Raw genomic sequence first — 17,509 nt, 5'->3', positions numbered from 1 at the left:
AACCTAGGTTTTCAAATGAGAACCTAGGTTTTCATGAAAACCTAGTTTCTCATTTGAAAACTTTGGTTCTTGACGCCATGTGCAATCTTCAAGCGAGAACCTAGGTTCTCATTCTGAGAACCTAGGTTCTCATTCTGAGAACTTAGGTTCTCACGAGAAACCTAGTTTCTTGGGATTATGCGTCGAACCGCTTGCCATACACACCCATGTTCTAAACTTTGAAATCTGTGATTTAATTGTTGAGAACAAATGAGCCAAAACACACACAAATGAATGTGCAAACAATGTACTTTATCGTTACCAAAACACTCTTTTTATGCAAAGTTGGATCATTGGAAATCATGTACTCTCCGTGACGTGCAGGATTAAACAGGCTAGTATGGAACGACACTTTACGAACGTGCATTTAACCACTTTTTCACAGAGCATTAATGTATATATATATATAAATATATATATATATATATATATATATATATAGCCTATTCGAACTTCGGACACTTTCGTAGACACGTGTCCTCTTCGGTTTTATTAAATTTGGCCTACTTCTGATCAGGATTACATGCATTTCAAACCCTGTACAACTGTTACCTTTCCCATATTAAAACGTAGTTAATGAAAATACCTGGTCTAGTTAACTGACCTAAAATATTAAACCAGCCCAAGACAAAACCAGGGACAGTCAAAACATTCCAAAAATGACAAAACATGAAGTAAGATGTACTTAAAATCACATAATGTATTATATGTGATGAATGACTAACATCAAATTCATAAAATAGCCTTAAAATCAAAATGTGTTTTCTAAACCTTGATCCCGGACCTACTTTTGGGGTGCACATAACTCATAAATTTGACTTGGCGTAGGTATTCTAGAGAAACGCAGTCTGACAAGGTTATATCAAGATTGAGTAATAAATTTAACTATAACAACCCTTATGTACCGAATATTTATTTGTCCCACATGGCGATAATACTTAAAGGAACAATAATTTAAATTGAAGTCGACTATGTAAACAGCTCAGCGGAACACATTTGTTAAACTATCCGCTTAAAATAGGTTTCTGAAATATAGCCAAATATATGTTGTGCATTTGATCTGTGCTTCATGTACTCTTGTAAATGTCATGTGGGCTTTAAGTGCTGGTTTATTGATACTTCTAATGTACTATGTCCATAAATAGGTGTGTAACGTTTTTCGATAGTGCTTCAAATATGTAAGTGTTTACTTAAACCACTTGTTCTTTGTATTGTTGCGAATGAAGCGTTACAATCCCATTAATCATAAGAATGTAAAATGCTTACTTCATAACATTTGAAGTGTTTGTCATAAACATTAGGCATGCACACGGTATTAGTACTATGTGTTTTCAACATAATTTTTTTTCGCAATAATTGTTTTACTTATATATATATATATATATATATATATATATATATATATATATATATATATATATATATATATATATATATATATATATATATAGTATATATATTTATATATATATATATATATATATATTTGTGTGTGTGTCAAAATGTAAAGTCAATCCGGACTTAGATATGAATATATTGAAAAAGTAACCAAACGTCGCATTGGTTTAAGAGCTGTTTCAATATATGCTTTTTCAATATATATATATAATATATATATATATATTGAAAAAGTATATATTGAAACAGCTCTTATACCAATCCGGATTTACTTTACATTTTGACACACACACATATATATACTTATGAATATATATATATATGTGTGTGTGTGTGTGTGTGTGTGTGTGAGATTGTGTGCGGGTGTGTTTGCGTGTGCGTGTGTGTGTGTGTGCGTGTGTGCGTGTTTGTGTGTGTGTGTTTGTGTCTCACCAGTTTAACACGTTGTATGTTATGTTAACACAATATGCGTACGTAAATTGACCAAAAAATGTAATCTACTTTTTACTTACGCAGTTTCGGTAATTGACATGACGCCTTATCAGTGATCGCTCCGCCCACTTAATCACGTGGCTAAGCGGGAAGAAAACCTAGACAAGCTAACACCAAAATGGCTTCTTTGCCTAAAGACTGCATATAGATTTACGCGATATTCCGGAAGATTTTATGGACTTGTTTAACACCATATAACACTTGTAAAGGGGTTGATGCCATTTAGTTATTCTGCAAATGCAAAAAATATACGATTAAAGAGAACATCAGCTATTTATAACGGGTAAATCGGTACATCAAACACGCTCTCAAACGCTTGCGCGCTTACCGAAATCGAACCCGTTATTACGTGTACTGGTTGTATTTGCAATAAATTAACACTTCACCGAAATTTACCCGTGTTATTAACAAAATTATTACCGAAACATTCCACCCTACCCGTGTATTTGACACGAAATAGCGCTTTATAACTCGGAATTCGGTGAAGTTTTACGCGCTTTCTGACGCCGGGTGGGTACCTCAATCCCACATGTTATTGCGTATAAAAGTGATATTAATCATATTAAACATTGCTTTTGGGACATTTAACAATCACTATAATTTAAAGCGCAAAAACAACACAGTAAGTTTGGACATTGTCTGATATAAAATTAGCGTTGTACGAAATGGAATACGGTCAGGCTATAATAAATTAATAAGGCTACCAAAATCAGACGCTCGCGCAGGTACCGACTTCCCCGAAGTTACCGCATTTATTGGTTAACTAATATCAGTAATAATAACTCTTTTACAATAGCATTTATCGATACGTCTTTATTAAAACAATAACAAAATGGTTTTCAATTGTTTCTGACACACACAGAAACGCGATTTTTAACGGGGATTTTGTAAAGTTACACAAATTGGGTACCACAATTCTCAATTATTTTACATGCACACGTGACATAATACATACTTAATAATGCTTAGTTATTGCTTATATGACATTTCAAGTTTGTGAAATAATTTAATGTTCTATAAAGGGGATCTCGGTAATTCTTGAAACTTCCACTCGCTCTTGTCAAGACCGCATTGCCGCGATGGAAATGGTATAAATTTAATTCATCTAACTTATCTTTCTGGATACCAAATTTCAGAGTTGCATTAACCCTTTTACACCGTTTATTGCCATATTTCATTTCCGTTTTTAATCCGAACAAAATATCGAAACTCGTTTAAAAAATGAGATCTAGGCATTCGAGCTCCTAGTGTGGATTAAAAGCGTTTATTGGTGACACCACATGAGTGCAAATGTGTAGATACCTTTAATAAGATAATATATCACATGTCACCTTCAAATAACATGTATGATGTCAATTAGGTGCATTACTATCAGAATAATAAAACACAGCATGAATTAGGCTTCATGCTGGGTTATATTTCTCTTTAAGTAATGCAGATGAACCTCGCTTCTGACCTAGTAACTGATAAAACTATTTTTAAAAAGTGAAAAATTATGTGATAATCAGATCGATAACATAAACTATGTAAATCTGCTAGTATATCAGATAAAAATATATTATAATTGTCTTTGACAGTGTTGACGTTCAGTTGTTCGTGTTGACGACCGCATGTATTTATACATCTCTTACACTTCTCAAGATCTCTTTTCGGCTTTGGAAACGATATAAATTAAATGTCTCCAACTAATCTTTCGGGATATCGATTGTCCGAGCTACATAATCCCCATTGACACCGTTTAACCATTTTTAATCGTTTTTTTTAAAGAGGAAAACAAAAGAAACTCGTTGGAATAAAAGTGAACCTAAACATGTAGCTTGTCTAAAAAATGGCGGACAAATCGTTGCTAACGAGTGCGCCCGATTAATCGATCGCTGATTGGTGGATCAATTCTAGTGGGCGGAGCGATCATAGATAAGGCGTCATGTCAATTCCAAGACACGTGAAAAATTAAATATGCATATTATTAAGAGCGCTGCTGCAGATTTTTCCGAGTTGGTTTACTTCTTTTATATGAATAAACATTAGTTTCGATTACATTGGATACTCGAAAACACAGTTTGTTGCAACGACGATGGTGTTAATGATGATGATAATGATAATCACATTGGATACTCGAAAACACAGTTTGTTGCAACGACGATGGTGTTAATGATGATGATAATGATAATTCTGATGATGATGATGATGATGATGATGAGGAGGAGGAGAGGGATGAGGAGGATGAGGATGATGATGATGGTGATGATGATGATGATGATGATGATGATGATGATGATGATGATGATGATGATGATGATGATGATGATGATGATCTGCTTATTACAAAAGATAACACACAAGAAAGTTAAAAATAACAGTCAACTCTTAATTCAAATCCGTATACTTGTACTTAGCTCGTGCAATCACTTGGAACCAATGTGCAGTCACTACACTAAGCAATTAAGGTTGCAAATTTTTGCAACCCTTTATGCTCAAAATAGTGAATACATGTTCCGAATAATATACATTCCGGATTATAAACGTGATAGTAATTCCTTTTCTATATGGTTGATCATCGGTGTAATATTCAGCAAAAGTCCTTTCTGTTAAGATAGAAATGTGTGAACAAAATTATTTATTGCTAATCGACTACATATTACATATATATATGACAGCGTTGATTGGAAACAAGAATGAACCAGGTTTGATAGAGACAGTAATTAACGGCAACCATTATGAACGGACCCTAACTGGTATGCTGATAGTGAAGGAATTAATTCATAAACTGGAGTGGCAAGCTTTTTGGACACATAAGGACAAGGCTACATACCCAGTCCTGGAGCACATGAAGAAACTGCAAAACATTCTTGTTTCAAATCAACGCTGTCCAGAGCAGTTTGACGATATTAACGAGCAAATGGAACAATTACATCAATACTTTTTTGAGTTTCAGAAAGAATGTGAGGCTAAGTCTGAGCTTTGCCAATTTTTTGGTGTTTGGTTGCAGTTGGTGTCCATCGTCAAAAATGCGTTAGTCTCTGACAGAGAAAAAAAACTGGAATCTGCATGTAGCTACCATTGAAGATTCCATGCAAATATTTGCCGAATATGACTGCATTAACTAATTGCGTTACGGATCATGGTACTTTGAACAAATACAGGTAATGAAGTTCACACATCCTGAGCTTTATCGGCGCCTTTCCATTGACCAATGGGTTGTTCGGGACCGCGTTTTGCAGTGTTGCAGGTGATATTGAGGTTGAACAGACAATTTAGAGAGTATCATTGAGTCCAGGAGGTCACTATGTTGTAGGAGAGACACGCAATGCTGGTGCAATAGCATGATTTGAGCTTTTGTTTCTTGAGATAGTGTCCAGCACCAGCTTCTTGAATCTTCTAACCACCAACAAGCCGATGGATCACACAGAATGTCATCTTCAGCATTCGCTGATCGCCACTCGTCGTCACTCGTAAAATGTAGAAATGTTGTTGGACTATGTGCTCGAACGTCAGAACCCATACACAGTGACGGTTAGTTGTCCCGTTCCACTACACAATTTTCTGACAAAACTGGCTGTTGACAAAGAGGTTGCTGTACGGCTTCTCAAATGTTTTGAAAATGGTGAACGTGTTTACCGCGCATACAGACAGGAGACAGAGCCAAGAAAAGAAAGCCAAAAAAATCAGTTTCACAATTTCAAAGAGAAAGCTTCCCAAGTTCACTGACCATCTTTGAGAGTCAGTTTTGACATCAACAGCTATTCTTTAGGAACGGAAAGCCCCGTCATCCAAAGATATGGCAGATGTACAGGGGAGCATGGCCATTGCATAGGAACGAGGCTTGTCCCTCAAGCAGATATTATTTTATGATTAGATTTTTTTCATCTCCATTATTTGATGGTGACCTCCCAGACCATTTCAATAAGTCAAAACTTATTGGGGATATTAAATCTAGACTGGTCATCCCTAAGTGGAGTCGGGAATCTTTTCTTCCCACGCATGTCATCGTGGACTTCATGTCTAAGATGCGTCAGATTCCACTTGCACAATTTTCTACTCTTGGTGGTGCAATCATGCTGTCATCAACTCAGCGTCAAGAATACGTGAGGGGCCAGAGTACATTCATCTTGCACTAGACTCATACGTTGAAATGTCTGTAAAGGAAGGTGAACTGTTGCAGCGCGGAGACGAAGCAACAGGTACTGCAATTATTGACATGAGCAGAGACACACCAATCCCACAACAACTTAATTAATTCTGGTCAAACGAGGAAAATAAGCTTAATCTTCAACTATTGGTAAGGGATACAGTGTTCATTGACGTCTGTGCCAAGCCTTTCATTGCAAGTTCAGTTGCCTTTGACGATGAAGCTCTGTCAGCAATTAAGTTTGGTAATGAAGGCATTCTTTAACTGTTCAACTGGATTGAGGAGGCCGATGCCTGGGTAGTTGCTCAGTTTGAGTGGGCTGCTGGTATCAAACAGTGTTGTGATGTCAAACGACAACGACAGCTTTGCATGATTGCTTCACTTCACTCAATATATTGAGACATTGGTATGAAAGAAATATGGCAGTAGTATGGGACTGGTGAGAAGCGTCGAATGCTTCTGTTGCATGATCAGGCGATTTCTCGGCTTTGGACGACGCTGGAAAAGACAATGGTAAAGGCTCACATATTGACAGGCTATGACTGCATGAGTACAATGGAAACCAAGCATGCAGCTGTAACCTCTGACCCGGTACATTTTGAAGAGACATAAACCTTGTCAGAGCAGGATGAAGCATAAGTAGAAAAGCATCTGGTACGCGTCTGGGCAGGGGCCAGATCGACAACAACTTGGAAACATTTTACCATCTCCGACTAGAGAACTATACCAGTGTTAGTGCTGGACTTGATTGCCTACCTCATACAAGCAGTGTAGTCAAAGGACATATTCGTAGAGGAGCCTTTCTAATACATAGGACATTTAAATTGCTTATAAATATTCATGGTCCCGAGACACGGCTGGCACCAGTTTCACATGGTGGATTTGAGGAGCACAGTTGCATGCTGTTACCCACAAAGTGCCTGAAGCCTTTACCACGGAGCTTTCTGATATTGTGCAAGTGTACAGAAAAGTGCGATACTCGACGTTGTCTGTGCCGTGATGCTGTGTTGCTTTGAATCACATTTTGTCATGGTAAAGTGGACAAATCACCTTGTGGAAACCTGAATTGAAATGACTAACTTGAAACTGTATGTAATCTATGTAAAACAAAGCATTTTTAAACCTATTACAATGAGATTGATTTTATGTTATGTTGTGTGCGTGTTTGCTATAATGCCATATTTAATAAGGTGTAAGCCCATTTGCCTGTCCCTTGGACTGGGGATGACTCCTTGATTACCCAACCAACACATGACATGAATTCGAAGTATTCCTGACATCAAATAGATGTTACATCTCTTTGACTTTGAGCCAACGTTGAACAAATATCATGGGTTTTCTTGGTAAGGGCTTTGGTCGATTATCACATTTCGATACCATCTGCATTTGGGTTTGAGTCCCACTCACTATAGTATTTTTCCACCGATTGTGAAGGGAGAACATGCGTAAATTATCTTAATCTGCCAATGTTACGTAAAACGTGCACAACAATATTGTTATTGAATTAATTACGTCACAATGTGTCACATTAAAGTTTATACACTGGCTTTTACTGTCCAAGGTAAACTGAAGGTCGTTGATGTATCATATGACATTGTAATTGACCTTTCCGGATCAATTACCCTCCATATTTAGCAAGACCTCTCATAACTGAGTTCTAACCAAAAAATACATAAGTTAGAGGTAAAACTTTGATTGTACTCCAAAAGGCAATAGTTTTTTTTTTCCTTTTTTAGCATGGCTGTTGGCGGCCATATTGGATTTTGGTATTTTGAGGCTCCTGGCAGTGTGGCAGACAGGTACATCGTTGATTTATCATGTTTAAGGACTAATTAACTCACATCAAGTGAGAAAATCTCCCAACCCAATTTTGCAAACGGGACTACAGACCTAATCCTGCACTATAGGCCGCGTTGACAGTTCTGCAATTGTTAGCTTTATCCTTAAAAGTAGTTTCATTGTATAAACGATCAATATGTGTCCCTGTAAAGCCTGTAACGTGAACTTTTTGAGCATGAGCAGTGAAGCTTTTTCATCATTATTACCTAATTTTTATCCATAATAAAAACACTAATGGGAATGTGTGTTTAATTTTGTGAATGGTTTCGATTGGTGCCTTTTTAATAACTTACATATACGTAATAAGTCGCCGCATATCTGTATGCCATTGTGTTAAGTTAGCAAAACTATAGGTACAACTAGGAATGCATGCGTCCTTAAAACATCAAAGTTGCCGTTTGATAACGAATAACATTGAGGGCTTTGGGGCACTTGAATTGAAAACGTTTTAGTTAAATAAACTCAGCTGGTGAGAAAGATAACATCAAATAGACGGTGTAATGCTAAACACTATAATAAACATCACATAAAAGAGTTCATGGTTTGCGTACTTGTCAAGCACATACTGCTCAGCGCCTTACAATACATTTGTAATATGAGAACCAACGATAAATTCTCAATGCCATCATTTGAAGCGGATTAGGAGGTGTCACCATTTTCGTCATTTAATTCAAATTGTCCGAAAACCAGTATCAGATGAGTATCTCTTTCCATAATAGTGGGTCTTTTTAAACGACAATTTTCTGACGTTACTTAAAACAAGTGAAATTTAATTGCTGACAGATTAATTAAATCAATCCGAAAGGCTTTTTAATACTTTATTACAGAAATGTAATTACTATTATGTATAACTGAGTTGCTGATGATTGTATGCATGCATGATTATGTTTGCATACTTATTTTGTAAGTTCTAGATCAACACAATAGAACACTATATGACATAAAACGATTATTCAAAATTGACCACATATTGCATTTGTTATTTGAGATTCAATCATTCGACGGCTCCCTGAGTAGATTTTACGTACACTAATACAGAATCATTTTATTATATATGTTTCACTTATCTTTAAAATCGTAATTGATGTTACGTAAAATATAAATTTATCATTCATCATTTATGTTTCACCTGTCTTAAAAATCGTAATTGATGAATATTTCCAGCTTAATCTTCAACATTACGGTAATTTTTGATATTTTTTTTAGAATTGTTAAAGTATCAATCGTACTAGAAATAAAAAGCAAATACAAGTTCAATTATAAAACTGCCGACAATAACGCAATACTTTCGTGCAAATGCAATACGCATGTGCAAGGGAAGTAATATTGTTTAAAGAGATATAATAAAAATATTACGTCCCTTGTAAAAAAGATCTGTACATGCCAAATGCTATTATATTATACTGGCTAGTATAACACCGTCTGCTAGAATTTATCTTTCTCTCTCGCTGAGTATATTTAAGTGAAACGTTCCCATTTCACGTGCCCATAAGGCCCTAAAGTATTTCTTATCGAAGCGAATGTTTTAAGGACGCATGAGATGTAGATATATTTTTGGGTCGTTTTTTATTTTGATAAACTCATCTAATGCAGACGAAGAGATATTCAGATAAATAATGTCTTTTGAAGTGTATGTTAGATCTAAATAAAATGGCACCTATCGCATTTGAGAACATTAATTTGACTTTATTAGCAGAAATATCCCATTAAAAAATAAAACCGGTACAGCAATCGCCCTTAGAACTACATTAGAACTACAACTTTAAAATGATCACTGAAATAAATGCGATTCATCTCTTCCAACACCTCGTAACGACCATGGAAACTCAGTTACACGCGGTCAAACTTGTATTTGTATATATATGCATGCATTTTCAATTATGTTCATGTGTCTTTTTCGCATTCATCAGTAATTTTAATTGCTATATATTGCCTAATAATTAAAAAATCCGTTCCGTCATATTAAAAGAAATATGACCGTGCTAGTTGGTACGCGTCACTTAGAAGGCGTGTGGTAAACATTGCACGATGATACATGTGACAGAACATCGTTTGCCACGCACATTAATAAATGGGTATATAATTACTCTAAAAACGAAACATGCCCTTGTTCGAACCTGATTCGACCTTTTACTTGCATTTACTAGTATTAGTATATTCTTTATTTCCTCCGATATCGTCGTCGTTGCATTTCAAAGACCATAACAAGCGTCATATTTAGCAAAATACTGTGTTTAAATAAAATTGTAATGAACATCGACCTCCTGCTTTGTAAAGTTTGAATTTGAAATATAACGAAGCAAATAAGCGTGTTTGCGTTTCATGTATTGACGAACTTGTATTTAAGTACTTCACTTAAATGATTGCTTCGGCATTTAAGCATGTATCGTCTCTCATTAGCGTGGACACCGGTTGTGTTTTAACATGTCACATACGGGGTAATCAATCGATTGTCAAGAAGGCGACGTCCATGCCGAGACCGGTATGTTTCGCCATTTTATACCGCTAATTACTTTTATTAAAAAATATAATTAGATACCGCTCATTGCCCAGCAATATCAGCAAGACAATTATAAGCGTTTATTTTGGACTAGTATTCGCTCTATATCTCGAGTAAATTAGCTACGAAATTTATAGGAGGGGTAACATAATTTCTGCTCCCAATTACCAACGGATTTGAATTGAAACCTTTTGAAATTTTGGTTTGACCAACGAAAGCAATTTATTGTGAGTGTTTTGTAATCATACCGCAAAATTGAAATGCTTTTGTTAAAAAGCTGAATATAAATGTAAAAAAACACATCAAATAGATGTGAAACTGTGCTTTCTAAATGTTTTCCATTATTTCGACAAAAACAATTCAAAGATTGTATCGTGCTTATATCATCATCATCATCATCATCATCATCATCATCATCATCATCATCATCATCATAATCATCATCATCATCATCATCATCATCATCATCATCATCATCATCATCATCATCATCATCATCATCATCATCATCATCATCATTATGATCATCATCAGGACTTAAGTATTCAACGTTTTGGATCGAGCGCACAGTTGATTATATCTTGTATTCGCACACAGAGCTTCCGAACATATACATATTTTCAAAATATTGTATACACAAGGAGTAGTGATACATTAAATAAACCTTAATTTGCTTTATACGTTTTGATGCCATTTCAGCATGCTCGAACCACTGACCCTAAAAGTTTAAGTCAAGCACTTACATGATTCGGTCATCAGTGCTCATACAGTACGAGGTGTCCTCATATTGTCCCAAAGTATAACGATAACAACAGAACCCTCCGATTTATTCAATCATTTCGTGTTGTAACGCTTTATGATTTTAAAATATTCAAAGATGCATATAATTGATATTCTAGAGCATGGTATATGTTAAGAATTACCGCTTCCGCTGAAATATCATAACTACAACAACAATTTGCGAAATTGAAACAATGATTTGCAATTTTGACAATGTATCAAAACGTGAAAATGTCCTAATATTTGAACATTTTAATTTTAAGACGGTAGTCGATTATTTCACGAATCTCCACTCCGCAGTATATCAAATTTCAAGCAGAGTGTTCACATTTTGGAAGTGTTAAGTGTTTAACCCAACATCCACATCAACATCAACATCAATCATCAATCATCAATCATCAATCATCAAGCAGCAGCAGCAGTTTCATCACCAACATCATCAGCAGCAGCATCAACAGCATCAGCATCATCATCACCACCACGACCATCATCATCATCATCAGCAGCAGCAGCATCGTCATCATTATAAAATGAAACACCATGGTTGCAAATATCTCCTAATATACTGATATGAATAACGCACTTCTTAAATTTCATCGAATAAGAATACTTTTTTTATCAAATTGCAGTGACTATTCCAGACTTACCACATTTAATATATCTCACAATTACACTAACATTTCAAAAAAGTACAAAACAGGATAACCTAACCAAACCAACTGGCCGTATCCATACCTTAACGCCTTGTTAGACTGTTACACATTTTAGCGTAATGTTCTGTACGACTTAAGGTGAGTTTTAACTCCCCGTAAAGTGAACGAGCTGGTCGTTTAAGGACGACACTTATTCAAGTTCTCTTCATATTTTACACGAATATTTAGACGAGCTCAGTCAATATATATATTTATATATTTCTTATGTAAGTAGATCAATCGAAGACAGCATAATTGATATCGAGAATGATCGAGTGTTGATGATTGTGCACGAGTTTATGAGCAGATGTCGTTGGCGATTCGCCAATCCCCCGAAATGCACACCAAAGTCGTGTTATGCCCTAATATACCAACAGAAAGCTTATTGCTATGGAACGCTGAGGTTTGTATAAGAAGTGTGTTCCAGAGTGCGCGATTGTCCTGAGACTTGCCATCGCTACGTGTACTATAAGCGACAACAATTTTAAACGGTTTAAGAGTTTCGCCGCTTCTTGACGAGTTCCAGCGACAGAAGAAGACAACACTTCGACATTGATCTACGGGTGGGCAGATTTACACGACACCAGGCAAGGGCTGGCGAGTTGTTGGTCTGGCGAGTAACAACTCGCCAAAACCCATAGTCTTTACCTGATGATTTTTGGCCAGGAGCCTTCAAGACTTTATGTGAATGAAAATTAAACTTGTAATGCAAAACATAAACAACATCAGAACAAAGGTAAAGTTATTCCCCATCACGATCATCAGAGGTCCTTTCGGAAAAGCTCAAATAATATGTATACATCTTTATACTCTATAAATAATAATGATGAAGTGGTAAAGTCATTCAATTTTAATACTAAGTTATCTGTTTTTTTTTACTGGTAATGACATTTGAGAGATATCATATGAAATGAAAGATCAGTTTGCACGACGTTCTGCATAAAACTTAAAATTCAACATTACTTATTGCCATTAAATTTAAATATATTGATATTTGTTGCATCGGATTAGTTTTTATTTTTTGTGTTCATGTCTGAGCCATCATCTGTATTACAAAGTAATACACAATTTTCAGATCACTGTAACACAGACTCCTAAACGAGCGTATTGTGTGTCTCTTGTTCGCTGTCCACATGCTACAGCGAGGGTTTGTGTTATAATTTTTCGTCAAACAAACAACGAATGTTGTTTATATTGTGGAAACTGCATTGTTTTATAAACGAACAAATTAATGTTATGATTCCCTTAAGAGTTTGCTATTACCGTCAATTTACAGACCGGCTTCAGAAGTAAACATCACACTGTCACAGTTGAATAAATTAGACTGAATCATTTATAAACAGTTTTATATGGCTTAAAGGCATTGTATGCTTAAAACATTCTGCTGTTGTTGTTTTTAATTAACTGCCCTACCAAAACACATTTACAAACAACAAATATTTTATCACATTTGTAGGAAGCACAGTTATTATCAAAACAAACTAATGTGGTTCCACTCGCTTATATTATAAAAATTGGCGTTTATTTTGTAATTCACTTTACAAGTAGGGACATTTCTATAGAATGTAATGGGCTGTCATGTATCAAGCTCACATGATTGCAAAGTTTTACATAATTGTATATTGATTTCCCAAACCATCTCCAAATAGAAACAATTATTTATTATTTTATAAAAAAATTGGGAGGAGTATTGCTTTATGCCTAGTACCAATACTTCCAAATATTAGATGTGTAAGTGGTTGGGAAACACGAGAAAAAAAAGAAACACGAGAAAAAGTAAATGCTACAAAATTAAAGAGAAACTTTATTTCCGAAAGTACGTCAAACAGGTAAAGGTACAAACAATGGTAATCACCCCAAAATTAGAGTACCAACAGGTATTTCATAGAGGGACAATTCATGAATGTACATTTTTACTATAGACAAACTACAAAAAAGAGCATGTGTAATATGAACATAATAATATTATATTTTAAATTGGAATCATCAGCATTATTTATTAGCATTTGTCAAATTAACTGATGTCATTAACTGCACGTTTGACTGATATTTAAATCACTGATGCAAACGTTCATGTTTTATTTTGACAAATTAGATTTAGCAGCTACACATCAGTTTAAACCTCATGGTATCTTCAACAATTTACCCACGAAAGTAATCGAGTCCAAGTGTTTAATTTATATTTGTTCATGAGCTAAAATACCCGAGTTGGAAGCAGTAGGATAAGAAGCAGGGTAGCCATGAACTGGATTGTTCCAGCTCCGATGCAGAGGGTGACTGTCACCACCGTTGCACCGTCCGCTGAGGCAGATCCATTCGAGCCAGCGTCAGCAGTGATTGTGTTCACGTATCCGCAAGATGTAGCACTTGTCAGTGTCTCGCCCGTCGCAACATTTAGCGCACAAGTGGAGGAGTCCACAGTAAGGTCAGTAGAAGGTGCTAGTAAAATAAATGTTGTAAATATAGAATAGATTCTTATTAAGTATCTTTGATATAACAGTTGCCTTATGCAATCGGAAATACTCACAATATTTCTCCAAAATAACCGCGCATTTCAAACGGGAAGTATGCTGTTGTAATATTCAATCTCATATGCGTCCCTTATGCAATTGTTTTTGTTTTCAGAATCAAGTACACTTGACATTGTTGTGTTTTGCATATATATAAACACGCAGTTTTTATTTGCATGCGACATGTTTAAAGTTGTGTTGTTGTTGTTTACTAAAAATAAAAAATACGAGTAAACAACTACACTCTGGGATCACATCTGTTAAACAAACTGTTAATCAGATCACAAAGATCTAGATATAACTATAGTGACAGTTGATAAACACACAAGCAAAAAAAAATATTCATATCCAAAATTGCTCACAAACTTGATTTTAACAAGCTAACAAGTCAATCACTTCTTTAATCAATTATGCTTAATGTGACCATTTCCAACTTTAATGAGGCTGGCATTAAATCAAATTTATTTATTGCTTAAAAGGTGGACTTTTCCCTTATTTTGCCCCTTCGGTTAAACAATACTTTATCGTCGAAGAGCAAGTTTGATAACCAGCTAGATTGCATGAACTACTCATTAAGTGTGTTCCTTAACTAGCATATGTTTGCAAAACAAAAAAGGTTGTGTGTTAAAAAATTACTTTTAGTTAAAAATATATAACAAAATTCCGATTAATAACTTTAGTTTGAATGGTTGCGTGTAGGAATGTTATAAGGAGATCTAGCTTGCGGTGTCATATGTTGGTGGTAAGATCATTAAACTGTCACGTGAACTAAATTAGAACAACTGTGGTTTCTGCCTAATTACTTAGGTTCGGAAGGAGGTGTCCAACGGTAATTGTGTGTATTTAGGTATCTGACTTATAGGCCTAGCTTATGATGGTGCCAGTCATGTTAATGTCTTTGCCATCATTAATCCAAACAGTAGAGCAGTTCCCTAATTATCAAAGGAGTTTGATGGTGGCATTTCACCAAATGACTGTTGCTCACATTGCCCAATTGCATATTTTGATGGAGATCTTTTATTAAAATATACTGGTTCGTAGCTTGCCTTCCAATCTAACGTTGAATTGTGCATGTATTATTGTTTTTAAATCAGATGTATATTGTATGCGAACAAAAATCTGCTTTCATAGCATGGAGATGTTTCATGTTGTATTCGGTTGCAGATCAATGTAATCCAGACATTTAAGCGGGCGTATTTTGTGAAATTTTGCAAACTAAATACATTTTGCAATTCACACTGCTGACCATAATCGCTTGTGCACGATCAAGTTATTGGAATTTCGGTTTAAACACAAAAAAACAAATTTGTCTCAACCACCAAAGTGTAACCGTAAGACTTTTTAGTTTAAACGGATACAAACATTACGGTATAGCAATTATAATTAAACCTCATTATTTTAAATTTTAAATTTCTTGATTATCACCATCAGAATTATTCATTTTCATATAAAGTCTTTACTTGTAAATGCACATTTAGACACTCTGAATGCCTCTATGATTATGTGTTGCATGTTCATTGTTTCATTTGAGCATGACTTTGTAAAAATGATATCACTCTCCATATGAACAGTTTTCGCAATACGCGCTCTAAATTACTCATATGATTTACTTGCTTTGTGTTTAATGTTGTTTAAAGAAACGCACAACCACTGTTCAAAAGCAGTTAATGGCACACTAAAGTAGTTATTTAAATAATAAATCGTTAGAATTAAGCAGTTATCAAACACAACAGAGCCGGTCCGTGACAAAATATCTATACTTTACAATAATATATCACTTACAAATTAATGATTCAACAAGATCCAAGTGTTAACAGTAAATGCATTAACTGCATGTTACACCAGCACATTGTTCAATACCGCATTATTATGAGATATTTATTTCACGATATGTTATTTCATCTGGTGGCTATAAATACAATATTTCACTACACTCCCAGCCACAAGTACATTATTCGTTCAGCTTGACATTTAGAAATATGCGCCTTGCTCCCGCAGACAATTTAAAGTTTAGTCATCCTTGAATGAAATCAATATCCATCTGCAAATCATATACTTCGCATTATACAAGCGGGTATCCACGATCTTTCGAAACAAATAAAGTTGATGAGTAACATGCTTCAATAAAGATATAGAAGAAATAGTGTCAATGGATACACAATTTTGTTTTGCTTTCTTATACTTTATGATTCAACTATTATGATCAAATGCACGCCCACTTTAACATGTCTCACTATTTAATGCAGATTTGTTCACACCACCCAGAAACACGAAGCTTGGTTTGGCAACAAATACGTTTAAATTTGTCGTTTTCATAGTGAACTCAGTCGTTAAAATTATATTGAAATCATTTGATTGATTGTACCACAAACTATAATGCATTAATTATATTTAATTTATTTGGTTCATATTCAGTACTGGGCTCTAGATAAAGAAAATAGCAACAAGTTCTACTTAAAACGCGAGCACATACAAAAATAATCGCTATATAACTATGTTCAACAGTTACACATGCACACAAAGTCACATGGTGTGAGCATTCATATAGTTTAGTAATAATACGTATTTATTTGAAGTGCAATATTCAGGAATATTAACTGCAATACACATTGTTCTTTTATATTTGCCGTAATACTTACTACACATATACACAATTAATCGATGCAAAGCTTCTTAATTTTCGTGTGGACACTATATATTTAATTTCCGAATAAATGAAGTTAACAGTAATTGAACATATTCGGCTTAATATGATTGTTCATGCATCCATATAATTATGATAATGTAAAACGATATCAAAACGAATTATGGGGGCTCAACCGTGTTGCCAAAATAATTTTTTTTCATTATGCATAGTATGGAAGGTCAGAATTCTATATCATGATAGAAAGTTGCAGAACAAATGCCTCGAATGCTGCGAACAGGGATCTCGCTTTTTTCCTAAATACAATGGCGCAATGTCTGGAGAATAATTCCACTTTATATTTAGTTAAACATATGTCCTCTCGTTCAGTACATGCTTAAGTGGTAAGCGCGCAATTGTTTTCCTCGCGATTAGCATGCACACTATGATAAATTTCTACCCTTATACTAATATATATATTATTTATAATTGTTGCTTTCAAATGAA

Source organism: Dreissena polymorpha, chromosome 10, assembly GCF_020536995.1.
Source record: "Dreissena polymorpha isolate Duluth1 chromosome 10, UMN_Dpol_1.0, whole genome shotgun sequence".
Taxonomy (NCBI): domain Eukaryota; kingdom Metazoa; phylum Mollusca; class Bivalvia; order Myida; family Dreissenidae; genus Dreissena; species Dreissena polymorpha.
The sequence above is the reverse complement of the archived record's forward strand: the minus strand, read 5'-3'. Positions refer to the sequence as shown.